A 23,126-nucleotide genomic window follows, 5' to 3' on the forward strand; every position below is an offset into this window, starting at 1 on the left:
TTACACATTTGCTGAATGCTAAACCACAAATTTAAAACCCACCACCCCAAAAACTGGCATTGCAGGTCATGAAATTCTAAATTATCCTCTTCAGGAATTGTCAGTTGAATTTTTCCCTTGGGAGGCAGCAGTAACTTGGAAAATTGGATAGTGGTATTACGAGTTGAATTAATTTCGAAAAATGATTGGCGTAGTTTGATTAAGGAATAAACCTTGCTTTAAGCTTACTTTGATTTAATTTGTTGGAACTTTATTGAGTTATTCACAGTAATAAATTACCGATGTTCCGCAATGTATAAATGTCAAAAATGTCCCCTTGTAACCTAAGGTTTTAACTGCAAACAAAAGCTTGAATTAGTTGTCTTTAACCTTTTCACCGGTGGCCGGTTTGTTCGTAAATTTGTTGCGCTTCATATAAAAAAAATTGATTAATAATTAGCTTTTTACGTAATTTGCCACTACAAATCTGGTGCAATGGAATGTTTTGCAGTTTGGACCCCAAACGCATTTGTAGTAACCATTTATTTAAACGCGAACACATTAATACAAGCGTAGCGAATTAAGAGTCACACACGTTCGTTAAACCTGTTAAAAATGGCGGCACAGTCTCCGGTTCCGAGAACAATTCTCCCACACACTGTGGCTATACGGATTTCGGCTCGAACCTTTAATTAATACCTAATGAAGGTTTACGCGTTCACAATATGTAAATTTGCACGGATGGTTCGGCTAAAAATCAATACGTAATCGAAAAAAGAAGCGATCGACCGGCATAGATTCACTTTGAAAATTTTAGTAAGAATCTTACTCTCCCGCCGGATTTGTACTTAAATATTTAATTCACCGAATTCATTTTTTTAAAACCCAACTTAATTAACAAAAAAGTCCGCATTTTCGTCACGTGTTTGCCTTTACGCAAAACGGAACGAAACTTTTGTGGTGTGTGAGATGTGTTAGACTTTCATTATTCCCTCGAATCTTTTCGATTTTTCAGTCATGAGATCGACAAAGACCCATCGAACCTGAGTTTTTTGGTGATATATTATTTCTTCATTAGTTGAGAAAAGTATATCTTTAATTTCTTCAGTGTCTTCATTTTCTTCAGTTTTAGACAGTATATTTGGCAAAAGTGCCGAATTTAGCGAATTTTCCAGATTTTTCGATTGCTTAAAATTCACATTCTTGATATTCTTTGTAATTTTCGCAATCAGGAGGAACTGATGGGGGTATGGCGGTTGCGTCCCTTGCAAAGACTGCGATTATCACAAAGAGCCACGGATCTACTCAGACAACCCAGATCAACTATCGGCATCTTAATTGATTCGGAAACTAATGAAAATATATTAGTGCCCAGGCAAACACTTGAAATGCATTACCTTTACAGATATTTGCATGCAAACATGAATAAATCCTAGGCTAGGTACATGAGGTTGAGGATGACTAATTTTGGCAATGAACGATGATTATGTAGTTTAAAAGGCATTCTAGATTTTTCCTGAAACCGTTAGCGGCCTTAATTCATTTAAGCAGGTGTCAATAGTTTAATTGCTCGAGCGGTGAAATATAGGTACTTCCCGGTCTTGCATTTGCAAGTACTTCTCCCAGCCCTTTATTTTGGGGAAGAACCGACGCAAATGCGATCGAGCTAAAGTTATTTTTAGTTCACTAAGACAATGACTAACATTATTCTAAGCAGAACACTTTTTTTGTGTACGTGCATGTGTATTAACACTTTTTGAGTGCGCCAGACTCATTCAGACATTGCGTAATAAATGTGTCACAGACTGAAATTCGTCAATTTCACACCATGTTAATTGATATTGTTAACCATGCCCATGTATGAAATCATTTGCATGCTTCTAGAGTAAAAATTGACAATTCAAATTTATTAGGATTTTCCGCTTATTTCCCCAATTTTCTAGCAAAAATATCGCAATTCCATCCAAAAATAGAATTACTTAAAATCGGAGTAAAACGGGGAACCAAACTATGAGTGAAAAATTCACATGATTAATTAGGTATAAATTTAAGTCCACCACTCTTCCGGTGCGGTGGTAGTAACTTGGGTTAGGTAATCACAAATGCAACCTTGTTAATATTGTTATTGTAATTACACCTGTATAATTGGCTGTTTTTTAAATCAGCAACAGCAATTCTGGTTAGTGCACGAAGCAATCTGATTAAATATTTATAACTGATTGATGGAAATTATGCGAGAATTCCGCACGTGCCCAGTACATCTTCGAGCGCGCGTCTGTTTTATGGAGAACGAGCGAAAATATTTGCATATTTAAATACACGAAGTTAATCTGGTCAGGGATTTTCATTAGTATTGAAGGAAATCCACAATCTATAAGTACATGGTCAATAAATCGACGTCTTGGGTTCCCAACGCCGACGTTAAAATTCAGCCAGTGTGTTCTTGCACAATTTAAACTAATACCGTCACTAGTTGCGCTTTGAATTGCGTCATGATGATATCGTAAGTATTGGCCTGTCACGAGTGAAATGATTAGATTTTCCTGCTGGTTATAACTTTGAGGTCTATGCGGTTATGACCTCCGTTGCATATTAATTAAGCATTACACCTACGTAGGGCAATAACGTGGGATAAATTTAGAATTGCGGTTTCTTGAATCACTAGGTCGTCTCAACCATCACCACGTCACAAAAGAAGGATAATTCTTGCCTTGCTGCAGAATAAATTTATATACACCAACTTCAGACATGGGATATGCCATGGGGTGCCTCAAGGCTCTGCTTTTGGTCCGACTGTATTTGTGTTTGAAGGACTTATTCTCTGGCAAACCTACTATACGTTTGCCGATGACACAGCTTTTACCATTGTATATAAAGAGATTCTTCATAAGGATTCTACTCTTCAAATGTCGAATTTTATAAATCAAATTTTAATTGTAATTTGGTTGCTAGATGCTTTACTGCTCTAATGCTTTGATATGGTCAATTTAAAATAAAAGTACGTAAGTAGCCAAAGTATCTTTGTATATCAGCAGTTAAAGATCAGAGTTGTAAATAGTAAAATACAAATACAACTAAACAGAGTTGTATATAGTATAATAGATACAACTCTGTGAATTGTACTCAATATAGTAGTAGTGAAATATTATTCCTACTTTTATTTACTTATGACTATCAATTTCGACAAGATCGATAAATTAACTACCCACACCGATAATAATCAATATTGTCGATATTGTATGAATAATCATCACAAATTGACAGCCCTTCGGATGAACGATTTTGTTTTTCTGCGTGTATGTCAAATATTGAACTGTGCCATGTGGGTCTATTGCGCGTAAGCATCGATTTTTAAATTGAGTTTCTAATTTTCATGTTTCATGTTAAAAACTCTAGAGATACCTACCAAATTTCGGCGAAACCACGATTTTTTCCCACTCCCGTTTCCGACTAGGAATTTTGGAAGTATTTTTACAAAACTAGAAAAATCAACGTAAATTCTTTAGTGCCACCCTTCCATTTGTTATGGTTATTTTTCATCCTTAGAGTCACGGAAATGGATTAAATACAACCCTGCAAAGGGGACGAATTTACCTTATTTTATTGGTCTTCTGCGTAGGTAGCCGATTCGGTTACAGGGTAGCTTTACGTTTGAGTTTTCTAAAGATGAGTACTCTTGGAACTCATTAAATGGAAAATTCTGGTACTTTGCTACGAACTTTCGTCGGAAGCCCGTGCACCAACCGTGGCTTCGGTTCTCCTTTACAAAAAAAGTCATTTAATTACATAAATGAAATTTAATGGTAGTTTACAAGCTAAATATGTAGACAGTGACGGCAGCAATAGTCGGCAGAACGGCGACAGGATACGGCGGAACGCGAGTGGTTCACGCGCCACCAGAAGTGTTCGGTTCTCTTGCTTTCTGGACAAGATGCGGTCGGCGCTGCTAAGCTCCCGGTAACTCGAATGGAGAACGGAATCCCGGAATCGGCGGAATCAAACGGTTCCAGCAAATTAGGGACGACCTAAAATAAAATTATGGCCCACGGCTCCTACAGCAATTTCCCTAGAGCGAATGCAAACAATAAACACACTTGAATTTATTTTCACAATAAATATTATTGCACGCCCTGTATATACAATATCATCAATAAAAAATTATGTTGGTATCTGGATGGGTTGGTATCGCCGTCGACTGTTGGCTGTCAGATGCTTCAAGATGGCGTCGATCGGGGTGCGGATTAACGGGAGTCGCGTTATTTTCAGCTGCTTGCTACAAGTTTAACGGTTAGAATGGTTTGGCCAGGAATCAGATAAGCTAGAGATATATGTTATCAAATTATTTCCGATACACAGTCCGTCAGGGTGGTATGATATTCGGTATCTGAATGGTACACTGGATGTGACGTAGCCACTACCACAGTGTACCATCCACGATGTCGAAACGAAGCCAAGGAACCGCAAAGTTGATCCAAACGGGCCTGGTCTTGGACTCTATTCGTCTTTAACGAGTTTGATGCAGGAAAAGGTAGTTTGACGATACGGGATAAACAGAAAGCGGTTTGAAATGAACAAAGTAACCGGTTGAATGGTTTTACGTTTTCAGGTTAACAGGTCTGAAAATCAGGTTCTCGGGTGAACAAGTGACAGGAGGAAGTGTCCTCTGAAACAGAGGAACCTTCTCTTTATACAACAGTGATTATTGAAATGAATGGGAAGTGGAATAGTTATTTACCTAACAAGTTCGGTAAGTTAATTTTCCCGCATGAGCACTTTGTTTGCAGCACGACCGTAGGGAGTGCTGCATTTAGTGCGAATGCGGGAAAATTCTTTCCGAAAGAGTTAGGTACAATATTTTTTGTAACGAATTGCGTAAAAAAAGGTCAAAATTAATAGTTTTGTAAATTAGCTTTTTTTTAATCACAATTTTAAACACAATCATATGTTTGGTTGGTAACATAATTTTGTAACTACCCACTTTTAATAATGCACTGGTCACATTTAAAACTTCCACATCTTTGGTTAATACATATTTTGCCTTTGTAATGAGTGCTACTACTGGTCACGGCATTGCATCGTTTGCACTGAATATCTTGAGTTGCGTAAATACACTCGTTACATTTAAAATCCTTGGAAGCTTTGTGTGTGTTAATATGTGCTTTCTTAAACTGCATATGCGAATAGTTGCAGAATATCACTGGTCACATTTTAAGACGTTTTAACAATAAATTTTACTTTTTCTTGAGTTCCAATTCTGAAAAATAATTTGATTGCGTTATGAGTTCTTGTTTATATATTTACGTAAAACTTAGTGTACGTCTGTTTCCGATTAATCGCACTAAATACCCTCAACCAACGGTTTAATTGATTTTACAGCAGATGACAGTTAACCATGACATGACGTTCGTTGACTTCAATAAGTACTACCAACCGAAGAACGCGCATAACCCCTTCTCTCCAGCGGAAACTAAAAAACACCGCGATGCGGGAAAGTCGTTTTCCCGTGCATCGAGGATGCTTGGAAACATTATCTTTCCATTCAATGAGTACAAAAATGTTATTACGCTCAATGCTGTGTTATTGTTAGATAGTGACATCTAACGATCGAAGAGGCTGTTATCTGTAACCCATGTAACGAATTACTATTAATTGTACTTATCCAAATAGACGGAATGAAATCTGCAAATTCGGCAGTCCAGCAACGCCCTTTTGTTCCTTGGAATGTGAGGTCAAGCGGCGAAATCTATCACGTTTATAATTTCCTTAAACTGCACGACCTTGCCTGATTATTGCTGGTTTTCGTAGACTATTAGAAATGAAAATCGATTAATGAGTAATTACCGGACATAAAACTTTACACGATTGATTCTCTCTCTTTTTCCTTGCCAACAAATCTTTCGGCAGCTGTAAAAATAATTTAAATATTTCTACGGGAAGGGTTGAAAACGGGTAGTAACATACGGGCTCTTGTTTTCCTTGAGCTTAACGGGCGACTCTACAAATTAACCCACTAATTTCTCCCTCCTCTAAATAGAAATAAATATTGTCGGAGCGACAATCTTTGTAACGAAGCGCCCAACTTAATGCGCTTCTAGATACTAGGTGTTGATCTATAAGTGATCATTAAAACTGATAATTAACAAGCAGAAAGCGGGCGCTTCGTTACAACTCCTTTGCAGAAGATGAATTGGCCTTTTTGAGATATTATGAAACAAAAATGACTGCACCATTGAAGTTTTCGTTGGACACAAATTTAATAGAGCTAGCACGAGATATAACTATTGCATATAGCGCAGCAGACTCGTCCGCCATGTTGGAGCCCACTGGCAATTGACGTTTGCGAAACGTTCCATGTCCTGCATGTATAGTGTTATTATTTAAAGAAAACCCATTGATTTTTTTAACGTTGATTAACGTATAAAGAGACCTTACACCTTAAAACACCTTTTTGTGCACAGATTTGGATCACCCATTAATTCTACCTAAACTTCCGTCAGATTGGCGTTAATTGGCGTAAAGATTATTACCGGAAATCAGAGCAGAGGCTTCCACGGCCAGTGTCATTAAGATGCGAACGACTTCCGGGATAAGACCGTGTCGTAACATCTACTCGCAGTTCGTTTTATCACCAAATTCGTTTTTCCTTTGAAGTAAATTGTGCAATATCGAAAATTTTACGAAAAAAAAAGCCAAACTGACCTCTTTGAGAAGAACGCTAATAATACCCTAGTGCAGTAGCCCGTATTCGACTGAAAGACCCAGCAAGTAGTTGATATCTTAAAATGAGGTAATCGCATTTTTCTTAGATTTGTATGTTTAACCCATTACCATGCCTTTAGGGGGAATAAGAGTAAAATTTTGGTAATGTAAGTTATAAAAAAGGCCCTTATAGACCACCATGAACCTTATAGTTCAATGTCCGCTTTCCGAAAAGGGTTAAATTAATCATTTGAGCTAGCTGTCGGTACCTTTGGCGCAAAAATTTAACATTACTGTACAAAGTCAACATTTAATAAAACGATCCAGCATTTTTAATCCCTGAAATGTAACCACTGTGGATTTTGACGCTAAACGGTGGAGATAAAAAAGGGTGTATTACAAATTCTCGCATCGCTCAGTTGCCTCCACAACCCAGTAATTTTGTAACGCATTTTTTCAATTTACTTTTTTATGTTGACGATATAATTACTCTAAAAGATGCAGGAATTTAAATGATGGCACGGCTGTAAGAAGAAATATTGGGAAACAGTTTATTGACAGTGGGCTAAAATTAAGTATATAAAAATAAAGCGGAAGAATGAGACTAACAATATAAATAATCCACATTGTGTCTAGTTTTTAGGAGTACATAGGGTAAGTTTTTCAAGTGTTACAACTTACAAGGCAATAGCTCGAAAACGGTTTTAAATATTTTCATCAAATGTTGGTGACTTAATAAGGGTATGGAGACAATTTTTTTAATTTTTAATTTCATAAAAATATTTAAAACCATTTTGGAAATATCGCCTAGGTAACACTTTAAAAAACTCACCCTGTATATAATGTTCTAATGTAATTGATCAGATCACTGTAATTAGCTTGGGAGTAAATTGTTAACATCCATCTGTGGTTTCTATTGATACTTCAATTACAGCACATTATGGTAATTTTAAATCTTAATTATATATCTTGTTACTGGCATAAATTATACTAGTATAATATACCTACTCAATTAGATAGGATTTATCACCGGTAATATTATAAACTAAGTACTAATATCCCTTTTCAAGTTATGTTATCAAAATTCCCATACGGACAGACAAAAGCCTACCCTACGGTATGCGGTAATTTTAAAGTTTTTTTATAGAAATTTTCCATGGTAATTATCTTTTTTTCGTCTTAATTGACATTGCTCTGTCTTTCTGTTTTGACGAATTTATAATTTGGATTTTCCAACCGAACCTAGAATTCTTTCATCTTGCGCATTATTTCTTTTGCCGTTTTAATAGAATTACCTAATTGTTTTGTAATTTTCCCACCACTAAAGAATTTTGCTATACGAGGTGTATAAACACAGGGCGGAAGGAACAGTTGAATGAACAAATCTCATTCGTTTAATTTAAACCTAGTGCCCTAGTTTTGATTGTCAATGAATATCCTCGTGCGTAAGGAATGCCAATTTTCTAATTTGTTCATGACGTAATCTCCATGAAACACTACGCACATAGTACACGAGTAAAAAGCACCGTAAATTGCTTACACGAAATCATTTTCGCCTATTGGGTGAATACTCAAAGTATATCTTGGATATTTTAAAACTGTCAATTAAATGTATGCAAAATTCCCACGAGGTTTTTGATTCTTTATAAATACTTGTATTATATGTAGCAGATTTCAGAGAATATTGGCGGTAATTTTTGGTAAATCTTATGAAAATCGGAGAAATAAAATCTGATGAATATATGCAAATCTATTCGTAATGAGGGGATTCAGCGTGTGTAACATGTTAGTCATCCTAGAGTACTAAACAGGTTGGTTATTGAATCATCCAAGATTATCAACAACGATTGTGAAATTCATGTTTAAATTACTTCCACCTGTTTAAAGTTGCGATTTTTAAAGATGGCATGTGGAATGTTCGTCCAAAAATGGATTAAGTACTTTAGAATCGAGTGTAAGTGCGACGACCTTTTCAGACGGGTAGCTATTTCCATGCGCAACTATGGATGGGGTCACTTCTTCAGTTCTTGAAGATTTTGCATTCCTCCGTCGTGAATTAATCTTAACCAAATTGAATGAAAAGTCAGGTTACAGTAGCGTGAGGCAGTTTATTGATTTTGATTGATGTAAAAAAGACTACCTAATCAACTTTGCTATTTCGCAATCGTTATCGTTACCGCTTTATCGCAACCTTTAATCATAAATCTTGCTGGGATTCCATGGGAATTCCCAACACAAGAAGTGTACAGTTGTATGCATTATCTGACCACGATATATCGAATGGGCATGAGTAAAAGGAGGTCGTGTATGTTGTGGTGAATGCTTTCATTTCTATCTAATCTAATCTAATCAAACCATAGTTAATCCAATCAATGGGGAGCTGAAATGTCAAAATGTACCTAGTCTATTTTGCATTAAATCGGGGACTTTTGTAATTTGGCATGTTCGTTCAGTTTTACGTCCTGAATAATATATTAAGTTTGCAGCACCGCACTGTCCTGTAAAACGTCACCATTAATCAATAATTAATAAAATTCTAGATCCAGAGAAATGTCTTGCGGATAGGCTTGTTTTTCTCGGTACATCCCATCCCGGCGATTTATACCCGGCGACGACCTATCTCGACGACTATTACTTTCTCGGCAATGCACACCTAACGACGTCTGTCCAACCCCATTTTCCTTTTGTTTTTTTCAGACATAAACAATGATATACTGTAGAAGTTATGAAATTGGGTACCGAAAGTGGTTGTTATTGTTGAAATATGCAAGGAAGCTCAAATAAGCCGTTTTGTTTACACAATTTCCAACGGTGTAAAGGACGCATTTTTTTGAAAATTGCGTTTTACCGCTTACCTACGTAGGTAGATACCAGAAAACTTTACCTAACTATAAATGGCATAATTTCATTTATATTATTATATTTATATTATATTATATATTCAGATTGTATTATATCTAGAAAGGAAAAATCACACTCTATACAATAACAAATAAGAAAACTTAATTCCGGTGAATTGTTTCAATATAATAAACATGAATTTACTTCATATGTTTACCGCGTCTTAAATGTTTGCCAACCCCCCGATCGCAGGGTTCAAATTGCCGGGACGACCGAAGCCGGGATTACCCATCGCCGGGTTTAGATGGCCGGGATAACCGAAGCCGGGAAGTAAATGGTCGCCGGGATGGCTTGTCGCCGGGAAATCGATGCCGGGATGGTCATCGCCGGAATGACCGTAGCCGTGTTTTTCTAACAACACTGGCTGCGAGAATTGCATCTGTGGTTCCAAAGCCTTGAAATACTCCGCACTGGTTGGGCGTAATTCTTATGATCGATCGAAGGCGAGCGTCAAGAATCCGTTCGAATATCTTCATCTCGTGACATAGTAGTCTGATCGGGCGATAATTTGAGCGATCGATCGGTAACATCGCTTTTGCCCTTCCACATTGGTACCGTGCTGCTTGTGAACCAGGCCTCAGGCGTTTTATCTTCTTGAATTACGTTGTTAAAAAGCCATGTCTTGACCATCAGATCTGTTTATCGATGAAGCGCCGACCTGGTTTCGTCTTTCCTAGCATTTCCGTTGCAACTTTGTGGGTTTTACTGATGACGTCGTTCTAAATGACACCCTCTATGGGAGAATATTTCAATTTATTAAGTGCGAATCTGGGGGATTAGTTACGAACAATCACATTTTTGGTTTAGTTTACTTAAATTTGTGTCTTAGTGTTATTTTTCTTTTTAGAATTGTTTGTAATTGCGTATAATTTTTTGTTTAAAGTTTTTCGCTTTTGTAAACTGTTTATTTAGATTTGTGTGTTTAATTGTAAAACGTGAAATTTCGTGATAAAATGTAGGCAGATCCGGTCGTTTGCGATAAGAGGATTAGTTATCGGACGAGATTTAATTAGCGCACGTGCTCTTATCGCTGTTAGAAGAGATAACGGAGATGCAGATGTTGTTATGTATGACGTATTTTCTTCGTGAGTCGTTCCTTCGAAACTGATGTTATCAAGTTTGATTTTGATTGGCGGAGTTTTTTGAGAGGTCTTGAGGAAGGAAATTATTTTATTCTGAGGGTGGTGTTTCGTTAAATACGAGTAATTTACCTAAAAACGGGTCTCGATGACTGTTGGAAAGCGTGTACGTTTCTTTACGCTATTCGGGCTGTCCACCCGATTCAATTAGCTGAAAGCTTGGGTAAAATGTCGAAACTTGTGGCGTCTTCCAGCAAACTGCAATAGAATCGATCGTGTTAAATTCCCGAATTTGAGTGTTTGATATATTTTCCAATGGTCGAATTGATGTAATATTGAGCGGAAGCATCTTTAACCAATCGATTACCCGTTGTGCCGACAATTTGTTTTTGGACGTTCGGTTAAAATTTTTTCTGAAATAGACTTTTAATACGGAAAACTCAAGCATTTCAAATCGGGAACAAATATCGACCATATAGTAAATTTTGTAGTCATTTGGGATGTATCCAGTTCTTTTCTTTTGTGTACTCTCTGAATATGAGAGTCTTTGCAAGGGGGTTAATATTCAGCTGAATCCGGGGAAATAATCGGCCTACTGCAGATGAGTGTGCTGTAAATCATCCCGTAGAATCATTAAGATCTTAAGGGCAGCCGAACGTAGATCGTGAGAGAAATATACCTGGAGCACAAGCTTTGTTACCTCCGTAGGAGTTATTTTTGGTTACACCAGGAACCCGTGGAATTGCCGACACAATTTATCGTTAGCGGGGACGTACCTTCAACCTTTTTTTTTTGTTAAGACCTAAATATCTATGAATAGTTTATTTGACCCACATTATGTAAGTGGAAGTTTTTACGTGTAATTAGTATGCTTGATCTTTAGGACTGTTAAACTATCAAGTACGAATTACTCTAGAGAATTAATCACTTGTAAGGTAAAGAGCTCGTTCCTACGATTGACTTCAACACCTCAAGCTACCGATTATAGTACATCATTTCAATTGTAATTTCTAGTAATTATACTTGTCGTTGCTTAGCGGTACGAGGTGTCACATAACTTCAGGGGTTGTTGGTGGGTTAATTTTTGTGTTAATAGTTCATGGGAAGATTTCATTTTTTGTATTTTGCATACTCTGATTAATAAACAATAATTTTTCTTGTGGGTCAATTGTTGACTCTTTTTATACTGAAGCTACCTTTCCTAATTCCGGTGGCTGCAGATAAAATTGTTAGGAATTAGGTGGCGCCCGAAAGACTTGAATCGAAGCACCAGTAAGTATTAGTGGCGGAGATTTACTTGGAACCTTTTATAATTTGTGGTCAAAGTTTTTAATTCACTTACCTACTACCCTGAGTAAGAGCATATCTCTACGCTGTTAACTATTTGGCTAATAAGCTAGCTGGCCGATCAGCGGCGTGTGTTGATTTCAAAGTGGACACCGTTGGTTTTTATACGAGTACACTTCAAAATCCTTATACATTTATGACATCTATGGAAAGCGGCAAAATGCTGGTATAGTAGATTTGAAAAAACTGTTCGACAATTTTGTTCCTTAACTCATCAAGTATCTAAACAAAGAATTTCGTGGAATTCTCTCCATTTTCGTTGTACGACCAAGAATTGCAGTGGAATTGTTTTTTCGGATTTTCAAACACTAATTTTGTATTCGTGATTTTCATGTTCAAAAACACCCAGATACCAAATTTCGTCGAAATCAGAATTGTTTTTCGCATCCCCATTGAGGGGTGCGCCCTTTCGCGGTAGGAATTTTGAAAAAAATCGGAAAGGGCATGCCCGAAAACCTATTCAAAGACGTGCCACCAGTCTTTCTAACTCTTATGGCTACTGAGAAAATAAATTAAAGAAGAAATGCAAAGTTCACCACTTTTGAGGGGGTGGCTCCCAAACGAAACACGATGGACCCTCGGTTTATTTGGAAAAAGTGCTTGTTTTGATCCCCTCTATCACCCAACTTTCATTTACATACATATATGTAACAGTAACACTCTGTATCTAGAAACAGTGCTATTCATTAGGTGCAAGATTCTAATAATTGTTACATTATTAATTACATATACTTCCTTCATATCTGATAAATGACTACATAATCGCTATTCCAAGAATGTTCAATTCAGAATTACATCATATCACGAAATTTCAATTCAACTTTCTTTTAAGATCCGTATACAACCCGGATACTTTACATTGAACTCGGTTAATGAATGATGCATATGAAGGTGGAACGTATAATTACCAAATGTAAATGTACCTATACCCAACTTGATCTAAATAAAGGTGCCAGTAAATTAATTTTGAATTTATAAGTACATCCACCTGATGTACTAAGTGATCCCAAGTCTAGTCTAGAGAATGGTCTTCGGTGAATTGAATACAGAAAATTACCATTTTCATTAATGGTTTAACGCATTCTATTTTCATCTCACCATTCAAGTCTAATTTTAAATTCTACGTAGGTCAATTATTTATATTCACTATAGATAGCGTTTGACTTATAACAATATTTATTGCCCTTTTTCACCCAAAAAGGTGATAACTTTAATGGAACAATTCATATTTATGATCGGAAAATCGAATCTTTTAAGTGAAGGTTAATGTAGTGTAGCACAAAAATAATGAAACGATTAACTTTTTTGCGCGGGAACGAATTGAGAGCAGACAAACGTGAACAGAATTGTTGATCTCCTTGGTAATGTTCTGTTGTATCTGTGTTATAACCCATGTTTCTATAATAGGGCTGCATTTTTTCAATTTGTCGATTATTTCGTTGTCTGTAACAGGTTGTTTCCTTTTTTGGGTTTAAGTAACTTAGTAACAGCTGTTCAGGATTAAAAACTGTTGCCAGCAATAACTTCAACAACATTCAAAATGCCAAAGCGATTCGCTAATTAAAGTCGTTTCCTTGTTTAGTCGGAATCAGTAAAATGAACGCATTGTACCTAAAAATGACACTTTATTATTCTTTATTCGACCCTTGGAAAATGCAGGAGACGCCCATACGGTAAGTAGAAGAAGAAAGCAACAACATATGCATTAGTTAGCGGTGTGTACGAGAAAACAAATGCAGGAGAGCCAAACAATATCTTCCCTTTTAATGGAACTGGAACAAGCAAAAAACTCGCAATTAAATGAAGCGGTAGAAATTATTATGCAAGAAAAAGCAAAAGCTGCAAATACGGTGCGGTCGACTTAATGTAGAAGCAAAAATCAAACGGTATGAATGCAAAATAAATTTATGGAAAGTATCAAACATTGATACTGTACTTACAAATGTAACTAGCAAAACATCATAGGCAAAGGAATCTTGCGTTTTGGTTAACCACCAAAGGCAAAAAAATCGCCTCTAAACAACGCCTTTACCTTCGGCCATGGCATGGAGGGAGCGTAGGAAATTCCAAGCCGGCTGGCGTATTCTGTTATCTACATCCAAAAATTAAAACTTCTTTAATTAATTGTGTGACCTGCTGACTTTCTAAAAATCTGTAATTGGCCTTTACGTTTAAATTAATTATGAGCGCTTCTTTTGAAACTCGACTTAATCGGATGATGTTCACTGCATCTCATTTAGTCAGCTGTCACTAATTACACTTACATAATTTGCAGAATAATGTTGCTAAATTCATGATTCTAATTAACACCATTGTCTCTTGAAATTTCTCAGGTCTCTTTATCAAATGGATAGCTGCATAGGCTAGCAGTTTTAATGTTCGTTTTAAATTAACATAGGAAACTAAAACCGGCTAATAATGACTTAACAGAGCTGAAATTCTAAAATATTAATTCGCCACCGTCTTCTAAATGACAAGAGCTTTCGGACGCAACAAAAATAATTGAAATATTTCGACGGGAACGGTTGCAAACGGAGAATTAATTATAGCAAATATTTTCGGGACGGCACTTTTCGTAACGAAGCGCCTCCAGATACCGGGTATTACGTACCGGGTGGTAAATGGTGAAAGTATGTAAACTTCTAAACTGAAAATACGTACTTCGTTGCAGGGAACAAAGTGTTTGTTTGTGCCTACCGATCAATTTTGTGTAGATAGGTATGTGTATACCGGGTAGCTGATAAGTCTGGAAATGGTCGAGTATCGCTGATAATATACAAGATTTCGAAAAAAGTTTTATACAAAAGTTTTGGGGTACCTCAATGTCTACCGGGTGTAATAATTTTAATTATAATGGGTAGATCGGTAATAACTTGGTAATTGCGATATCATATATGTAGAAACAGCTATTTTTTCATGGAAAGTTGTTAAAGGCCCTAAAGGTTTTTACAGCAAATCAACAGCTGTTCAATGGTTTGGAAACAGTAACAAGGAACTATAATCAGAAACCCTTAAATGTCATGAGTTGTAAGTTATTGTATCCTATACAGGGTGTAACAATTAGGTACCTATGCAAAAGAATTGGTGATAGGGGTTTTTGTTATTTTCGTTAGTTGTCTTCTGTGTTGATCCGCTATGCATAATAACTCCAAAAAAAGGAGCAATAAATTTTCTAAGTTACGACTTAATGCTCTGCTAGCTACTTGCGGCCATACAGTTCTATCTATGATACCGAGCTAAGTCTAGAACAGTTTGTCGTGTGACCAAAGTGGCGTTTTGAATTTCGAATTCTATTTACAAAAAAATTCAAGATCTACGAAATCGATAAACAAAAAAAAGGTTAAGGAACAGTGACTCACACTGGCATAGACGGATGACAATTATTTTGCAACCGTGTGAAAATGCGGTAAACAATTCATGCAGTAGCAATATTTTGATCGGCATTTTTGAAGCACGTGTTAAGGGACGTCAGAACTAATTCTCTAAACATAATTTTGAGTGATTTCCGGCCAAATCGCTCATAACTTTGCGATGTGCGGTAGGTACATTATAAACAATCTATTACTGTGAGTAATGTAATGTAAATAACGTGAAAACAATCACGTCGAAAAATGTAATTCATGATTATTAGTGTAGATACACAGAATTAGTTTGGTCACGAAAATGGGATACGGACTTAAATTTATGAAAGGAGTCGAGTTGGCATACCTACCAATTTTCATGCAACGAAACACCTTGCATGCGATTTCAAAAAGAAACAAGTGGATTACACCATTGCACTAGACGACGTCTACAGCAAATGAGAATTACACAATCAAAAAATGATATGTAATGCCCGCGGTTAAAGATGTAAATAAAGAGGGAATCCGGTGATTCACGCGTGTGAAAAGTTGCTGAAGAATTCCAATTTAACCACAGACAGTTTAATGGTACGTTTATTTATCAATCTTATGAAATATTGAACAACACTTGTAAGAAGCGAAAAAATATGCGAAATATGCCATAATGGTAGGTATGTGATGAATCACAAACGAGATGCATCAGTATGGAGACCGCTTAATTTATCTTCTTTGGATAGATAATTAAGTCAGGATGTTATGGGAGGTTACTAATAATTCTCATCGTACCCATTAGGTGCATTGTATTTTATAATGTAAAATATTCAAATAAGTTTCTTTTAGTTTTGTTTCGTACCTATATGACCAATAGTTGGCTTTCAGATTTCGAAAATTGATCAATATAATTGCGCCCCAGGTGTGAGTCGTAGGTATATAGAAAAAAATAGGTCTTAAGACGGTACTACAACAACATGAATATATGCAGGGATTTTGTTAAAAAATAAAAAATTGCAAAAACACCGCGTCCACTTATCTAGGGGAAACTTTAATGGAAGATTTATCTTAGTTTGAGCATTTACCCCCTATACCCCAGCTACCTCTACTTTACAGAAATGGTCATAAAATCAAAGTTGGATGCTCGGTTATGAATTAATTAAAAGAAACCAAGACAAATACAAAATAATAATTATTTTTACATTTCACATTTATCCCAGTACTTTTAGGACGAAAAGTGGGTAGATAGCCCACTAATTCATAATGAGGTGAAAATTTGAGGATGAACTCTTTAAGACAAGTAAAACCAACCCTGAAAGGTCTCATAACTAACGGAAGGGTTATCAAAACAGCTCAATATTCCAGTACCACTTTTTTGTAAAGAAACCCTACTTACCATCACCATGGCACACATAAAATACCTATATTTTATCTGTGACCATGGACTGCAACCCACAAGAATTCACTCAGATCAACTTTACAAAGATAAATAATACAGGGTGAGATCCATACTAAAATCTGACAGAATGCATGCTAGGAATTCTTGGATATAAAAATATGTTGATTTAAAATCAGAATTCAAGAAATTCATCCTATTCTTACTCTGTCACAAGAAGTGTTGTCATCACTCATCACCATGGACAGTTTGGTTTTTTACTTTAAATCCGCCAGAGCTCACCACGCGCATATTCTGTATATATTAGTCAGAGGTTTGCTGTGCACCTCAGTTCTCAGTCAGCACAGGAAGTGACCGTTGCCTTGCTTCGTCGGAACTTGTTTTGGTGGAACAGTGTTAAATGAGGTGCGTATTTTTTTTATGTATCAACACCATGCACCTCGCTTTGTTGTTATTTTGTAAATGTGCCGTCGTTTTGTTAGCAAACGCCGGTTTTTGTTGTTTTATCGTTTGACAATTTTTTTGTTTGATTGTTATGAGGTGTTAAGTGTCGTTGGAACATTCTAAAAGGCAAAAAAAAGCGAAAAGAAACTTGATTCGGCTCAAAAAGCACCAACATATTGATACTCTTTTTTTCATCAATCTCATCGTATAGGTTGGTCAAAATGCCTCGCATTTTAAAACTCCGCTAGAGTGTCTATGTTTCACATAAATTCCGCCACAAATTGGGTATTTTACGTTTGTGTTTTCAATTTTGGGATCTAATCTATTGTTGGGTCCAATACGATTTTTTGCACTTGCATTTTGTTTGTTTTTATTAATAAACATTTCAATCAAATCACTCCTCGAATAAGGAAGTTCGATTCTAGAATGTGGACGAGCAATATAGGGGACCAATGGACCGTACCCTTCTACATTGATTTTCAGCGGAGATTTAGTGCGATCTTCTCGAAACAAGACACGCCTCATTTACTCTAACTGCGTTTCTATTGTTCCGCAATCATATTCAATACTTCAAAAAAATACAAACCAAACCTGAGTTTAGTCTATCAGTAACTCCAAAATAACTAAAATACGACAAAAAATCAATACACCCAATTATCGGCACTGTAGTGGGCTCCCGTTACACTAATTAAGAATTGACAATTGTGGTTGTACCAGATTTTTTTCGTTAAAGAAACCGCATTAGGAACTGTTTGGCGCTGCGCGACGTTTCGGCGGAGCGCGTTTCGGCCTTAATCATATTAAAGAAGACGTGCGAGAATTTAAGATTAGAATTAACAAAACAATTGCCCTCCATTAAGTAAATAAGTGCGGTATCGACAGTATCCGCGCCTTTGCCTTAACCTACCGATTGCGGCCGAGTACGGTACAATCATTCTTAAAGCTCTTCTCACCCTAACTTCCAGTTCTTCACGAGAAACAACTGGTAGAAAATAAACTTTCTTTTTTATATGATCCTACACCTATAAGTCCAGTGGCGCTATATCTGGAGATCTAGAAGACCAGTATGGTGGATTTGTAGATCTAATCATAAGTTTATTAGTAAGTAGAATTGCAATAACAATTATTTACACGTCAATAATAAAAATAGTAGATATATAAATATAACATATAAATATAACAGACACAGACACACAAGTAATTACAAAGAAAACGAACACATAGCCGTAACAAATTCACGCTAACAGTAGATGACTCTATCCAACAAGAATGCCTTAATCCTGTTTTGAAATTGGCCAAGGTTTAGGCCGCTTTTCATTTGATCCGGAGGGGCGTTGTAAAGTGCCCCCACCTGTCTTCCAAAATATTCAAAAACAAATAAGCCATGGGTAGAATGAGCCGGCGATCCATTCAGGTGAAACCACTAGTTTTCCCCAGGTAATGTTACCAAGAATGGTACAATGACATCTCCTAACGGAATTATTTCAAGGCTTCCTAGGAAAATTATGCATAATGGTCATAATTTTAGAAAATCTAAAATAAAATGGAAACAGATTTAAAAAACAATGACGGAAAGCATAACATATATGTAGGTATGTATAGGGAATGTAATAATTCATCGATGTATAGAATTTTTTCGACATTTGAATATGCAAAAAAATAAAACATGTTGTATTTGAAAAAAACTTTTTAAGGTTTGAAGTTATTAAAATTGACACCCTGTATAAAGGCGATCAAAGTTTAAATCAGTCTCGTGTAGTATCAAGTCGGTATTGTTGATTTTGTAAGACTTTTTGAAATGCAAGTCAACAAGTCATAGGGACAGGGCTCTAAAGAAAAGCAGTCAAACGTCAAAAATTTTCGAAAATCTTGAATAAATTAAAAATATTTTTTTTTTATTTAGTAATTTATTTGGCGCTTCAATTGCTATAATTATTAGCGCCTTATATGTTGAGACAATTCTTTAAATGTTGTAATACATGTTAATAGTTTTCATATAACCTATAATTCTTTGTGAGTTGATTGGTTGAAGTTCAATGGAGTCCGGGATGTCAAATAGTTCTTTTGCGTTTTTATAGGATGGGCACTCGAATATGTGCTTTACGGTGAGTTGGTTTCCACAATTGTCACATGTCGGCTGGTTTTCTTGTTTTATTAGGTGTGAATGGGTTATTGCGGTATGTCCTATTCGTATTCTTCTCATTACTGAAGCTTTTCGTCTAGTTAGGTGGTCGAAGGTGGTTAATCTGACTGTTGGCTCCGTTGTCCTTAGTATCGTGGTTCGGAGACTCCAATGTCTTTCCCATTTGTCTTTTAGTTTGCTATTATAGACTGACTTTAGGTCTTCTGCCAGGAGGAATGGTTTGTCTATTTCTATTTTCTTGGCTGCTGCTTGCGGCCTTGCGCTGCTGAGTTGGCTGCTTCGTTGCCCTTTATATTGCAGTGAGATGGAATCCACATTATAGGGAAGTTGCATTTTTGTTTGTGTTTAGTTATAGTGTCTTGTATCTTCTGTGTTATTGGATTTCGGGGAAATAGTTGGTCAATTTCATGTATAGCATATAATGAGTCGGTACATATTGTTGCTTCAGTGATGGTAGTTTTAGTAGCTAATTGGACGGCTTTATATATAGCGTAGAGCTCTGCTGTGAATACACTAGCATCTCGATTTAGGCTGAAAACATTTTTTCCATTTCTGTTTACCACTGCGCATCCGACTCCATTGGAGCATTTTGAGGCATCTGTGTATAGTATTGTTTTATACCCCTGTTTATTCATTTCCTCTAGGAATAAGTGATGTTTAGTTGCAGGGTCTTTTTTTGAATGGATCTGAAGCGAGGAATTGAAGTTTGGGAACGTGACTAACCACGGAGGCGTTTTTGATACTTGAGAAGGTGTAGTGTTACGGATTATTTGAGCAGGTGGAGGTAGGATATTGCGGATTTTGATATTTATGGGAGTTAGATGGCTTGAGCTTTCATTGGATTCTTCATATAGGATTTTGTATGCTGGATGATGAAGCAAGGAGGACATTTTTGCGGCATAAGAGAGCATAGTTTGCTCTCTCCTTAGCCACAGTGGCAATACTCCGGCCTCCCGATGTATGCTTTCAACCGGGCTAGTTCGGTATGCTCCTGTTGCGAGTCTCAGCGCCGTATTTTGTATAACGTTAAGGGACCTTAGGGTAGAAGTTGCTGCCGAGGAATATACTATTGCACCATAGTCGAGTTTGCTTCTAATTAGTGTTATATATATGGTTTTAAGTATTTTTTCTTGAGCTCCCCACCTGTGATATGCTAGAACTTTTATTATATTCAGGCGTTTAATGCATTCTGTCTTAAGGTTTTTGATGTGGTCTTTCCAGTTCAGTTTAGTATCAAATGTGAGACCCAAGAATTTATGTTTTTTGAGCATTGTTAGAGGAGAGTTGTCTAGTGTGAGAGGTGGGAGATTTGCTTGGTTCGGTTTTCTGGAGAATTTCATAACAACAGATTTACTGGATGAGAATTGGAAACCATTTTCTCTTGCCCAGTTGGAGGCTGCATTAATTGCGAGTTGTATTTTCTCATGTAAGGCGTGGGGATTTTGGCCTCTTACATATATTAATAGGTCGTCTGCGAATAGCGTTGACTTTACCGGGAGATTCAATGTAGTTGTTATATCATTTATGGCTATCGTATCGGACTGATGACTGATCCTTGTGGTAAACCATTATTTTGCTGAAAACTTTTGGAAACGGTGTTATTGGTTTTTACTTGAAACGATCTGTGAGACATGAAATTGTTTATAAATCGTAGGATGTTACCCCTCAAGTTCCACTTGTATAGTTGTTCAATTATTTTATATTTCCAGACCTTGTCAAATGCTTTATTGATGTCAAAGAAGACAGCTATGGTGTCCTGTTTATTGTTAAAGCCATTTGTAATTTCTGTCTCTAAAGCCAGTAGGTTATCTATTGTTGAGCGGTTTTGGCGGAATCCGTTTTGTGACTCATTTAGATAGTTTTTGTTTTCTAGGTACCAGAGTAATCTTTTGCTTATGATTTTTTCTAAAAGTTTGCACATTGCGCAGGTTAGTGATATTGGACGGTATGATAATGCATCTGTTTTGCATTTCCCAGGTTTTAGTATTGGATGGATGATGGCTGTTTGCCAGAGATTTGGAAATACATTCCGTTGCCATATGTAGTTGAAGATGAGCAGAAGGCGTTCTACTGCCTAGGATGGTAGATTTCTAAGGAATATAAATGGTATATTATCGGGGCCGGGTGCTGAACTTTTTGGGAGTTTTAGGGCTGTTGTTAATTCTTTCAAAGTTAATTTTTGGTTTATTTGTGGGTACATATCTTCTACTTGATATATTATTTGTTCGATACGTTGGTTGTTTTGTGTGTTTGCTGCAGGGCGAGTTTCATCATTAAAATGAGAACAGTAAGTTTCAGCTAGGTGTTCAACAATTTGAGGATTTGTTGTTATAGTATTCCCCTTTTTATTTTTTAGTACAGTAATTTTGAAATTTTCTAAAAATATTTGATGTTAGTTAGGTATAGGGAAGTGTGGTATCAAACAACGTAAATGTTCATGTAGATTTCGAAAATGCAATAAAATATAGGGTGTTCTTTTTAAAATAAGAAAGTTGCTATCCACATCCGGTAAACCCGGAAGTGAAACGATCATGATAATATTTTAGTTCGATAGATCAAGAAAAACTAGGTTGGTATGCAGATCTTCAGATTTTAATTATTAATGGGAGCCCGACTACTTTTAGGTAACGGTTTGCGTGAAACAGCCTGTATAGTTAGTAACGCTTCGATAAGCAACTAAGTAACACCTGAGGTTCCCACAACCCTGAGTACTTGTGTCGATAAAGTGTCCCTTATCCTTTGAACCAGATTTCCTGGATCGGGTAGCATGGATCAGACTTTATGGGTTAATCAGCCATGGAGTCTAGCATTCACTCAGCTGGAATACTTAGCTTCCCCACAGAAAAATGTGGCTGCTGAGTCCTACCACCACGACAAGGTGTACCCATGGTAGGGCAACATGATGTATATAATCCACCGAAACGTCCCTCCGCCAATAAGTAAGTACCGCCGCCGAATCGGCTTGATCTTAAAAGAATAGGTGTTGTTTCAAGTCTCCATAGTTTACAAATGGAACCCGTGAATAAAAGGCGACATGGTAGAGAGAAGGGCATCAGGAGTACAAGAAGAAATATTGTTAGTAGGTATAAGAAACGTAGAAAGCTTATCTGTAGACGAAGATGATGCAGCTGTGTACATTTAAACCACTCCATGCACAAAAAAGCGTGTCTTTTGAGACCATACCTTTCCAATAAACTAAAGAGGATGAGGTGTGGATTGGGTCTCTTCCCATAGTTTTCTACAGAGAGCCTCAGGAAATGGGCATTTTGTTGTGATAGTATATATGTTAAATTAGTTGAATTTGTTGTAAAGAGGTGTAATCACATTGAAAGCGACGTAAATAAATTGTTGATAGACATATCATTATTGGAAAAGTTTTTTTATTTGTTATAGCATCGTTGACGAAAAACAGTTCATATTGTTTGATTGCATTACAAATAGTGTGTCCATTTGAAACTACACGTGCTAATTTGCAGGGAATTGTATGGGTATAACAATTTGTGAGTAGAGTTACTATTTTTCACTCAACGGATAATGAAACCCACGAACAAATTGTAAGTAGGACTGCAATTCAATATTGCTACGTAACAAATCAACATGCACTTAAAGAATTATGATTGGGAAGTTCATTTTTAAGTAATAGTTATCAAGATTGATAATTGACAGAGGTTAGTGGCAACCACGTTATCGCAATTCGGGTCATAATCGGTCGAGTTCCATACTCATTTTACTGAATAGTCACTGAAAAATTGGTGTGGGAGACCTTCGGATATTTTGGTTTCATCTATAACTAGTTCACTAACCGC

General features: G+C 36.6%; 1 protein-coding gene across 4 annotated transcripts in view; it reads left to right on the forward strand.

Moving 5' to 3' along the window:
- LOC116173953 overlaps positions 1-23,126 on the forward strand; it is a 51,264-nt gene that overhangs the window by 2,571 nt on the left and 25,567 nt on the right. The window contains exon 1 of one of the 4 annotated variants that reach the window (XM_031491696.1): positions 8,103-8,123. The exons of 1 other annotated variant lie outside the window; for it this stretch is intronic. The gene's annotated coding sequence lies outside the window, so the exon portion shown is untranslated. Of the gene's footprint in view, positions 1-8,102; positions 8,124-17,119; positions 17,139-22,780; positions 22,875-23,126 lie in introns of those variants that run through there. 2 more of the 4 variants (XM_031491697.1, XM_031491695.1) reach the window with 2 other exon arrangements.

Source organism: Photinus pyralis, unplaced genomic scaffold (genome assembly GCF_008802855.1).
Source record: "Photinus pyralis isolate 1611_PpyrPB1 unplaced genomic scaffold, Ppyr1.3 Ppyr1.4_LG6, whole genome shotgun sequence".
Lineage (NCBI taxonomy): Eukaryota > Metazoa > Arthropoda > Insecta > Coleoptera > Lampyridae > Photinus > Photinus pyralis.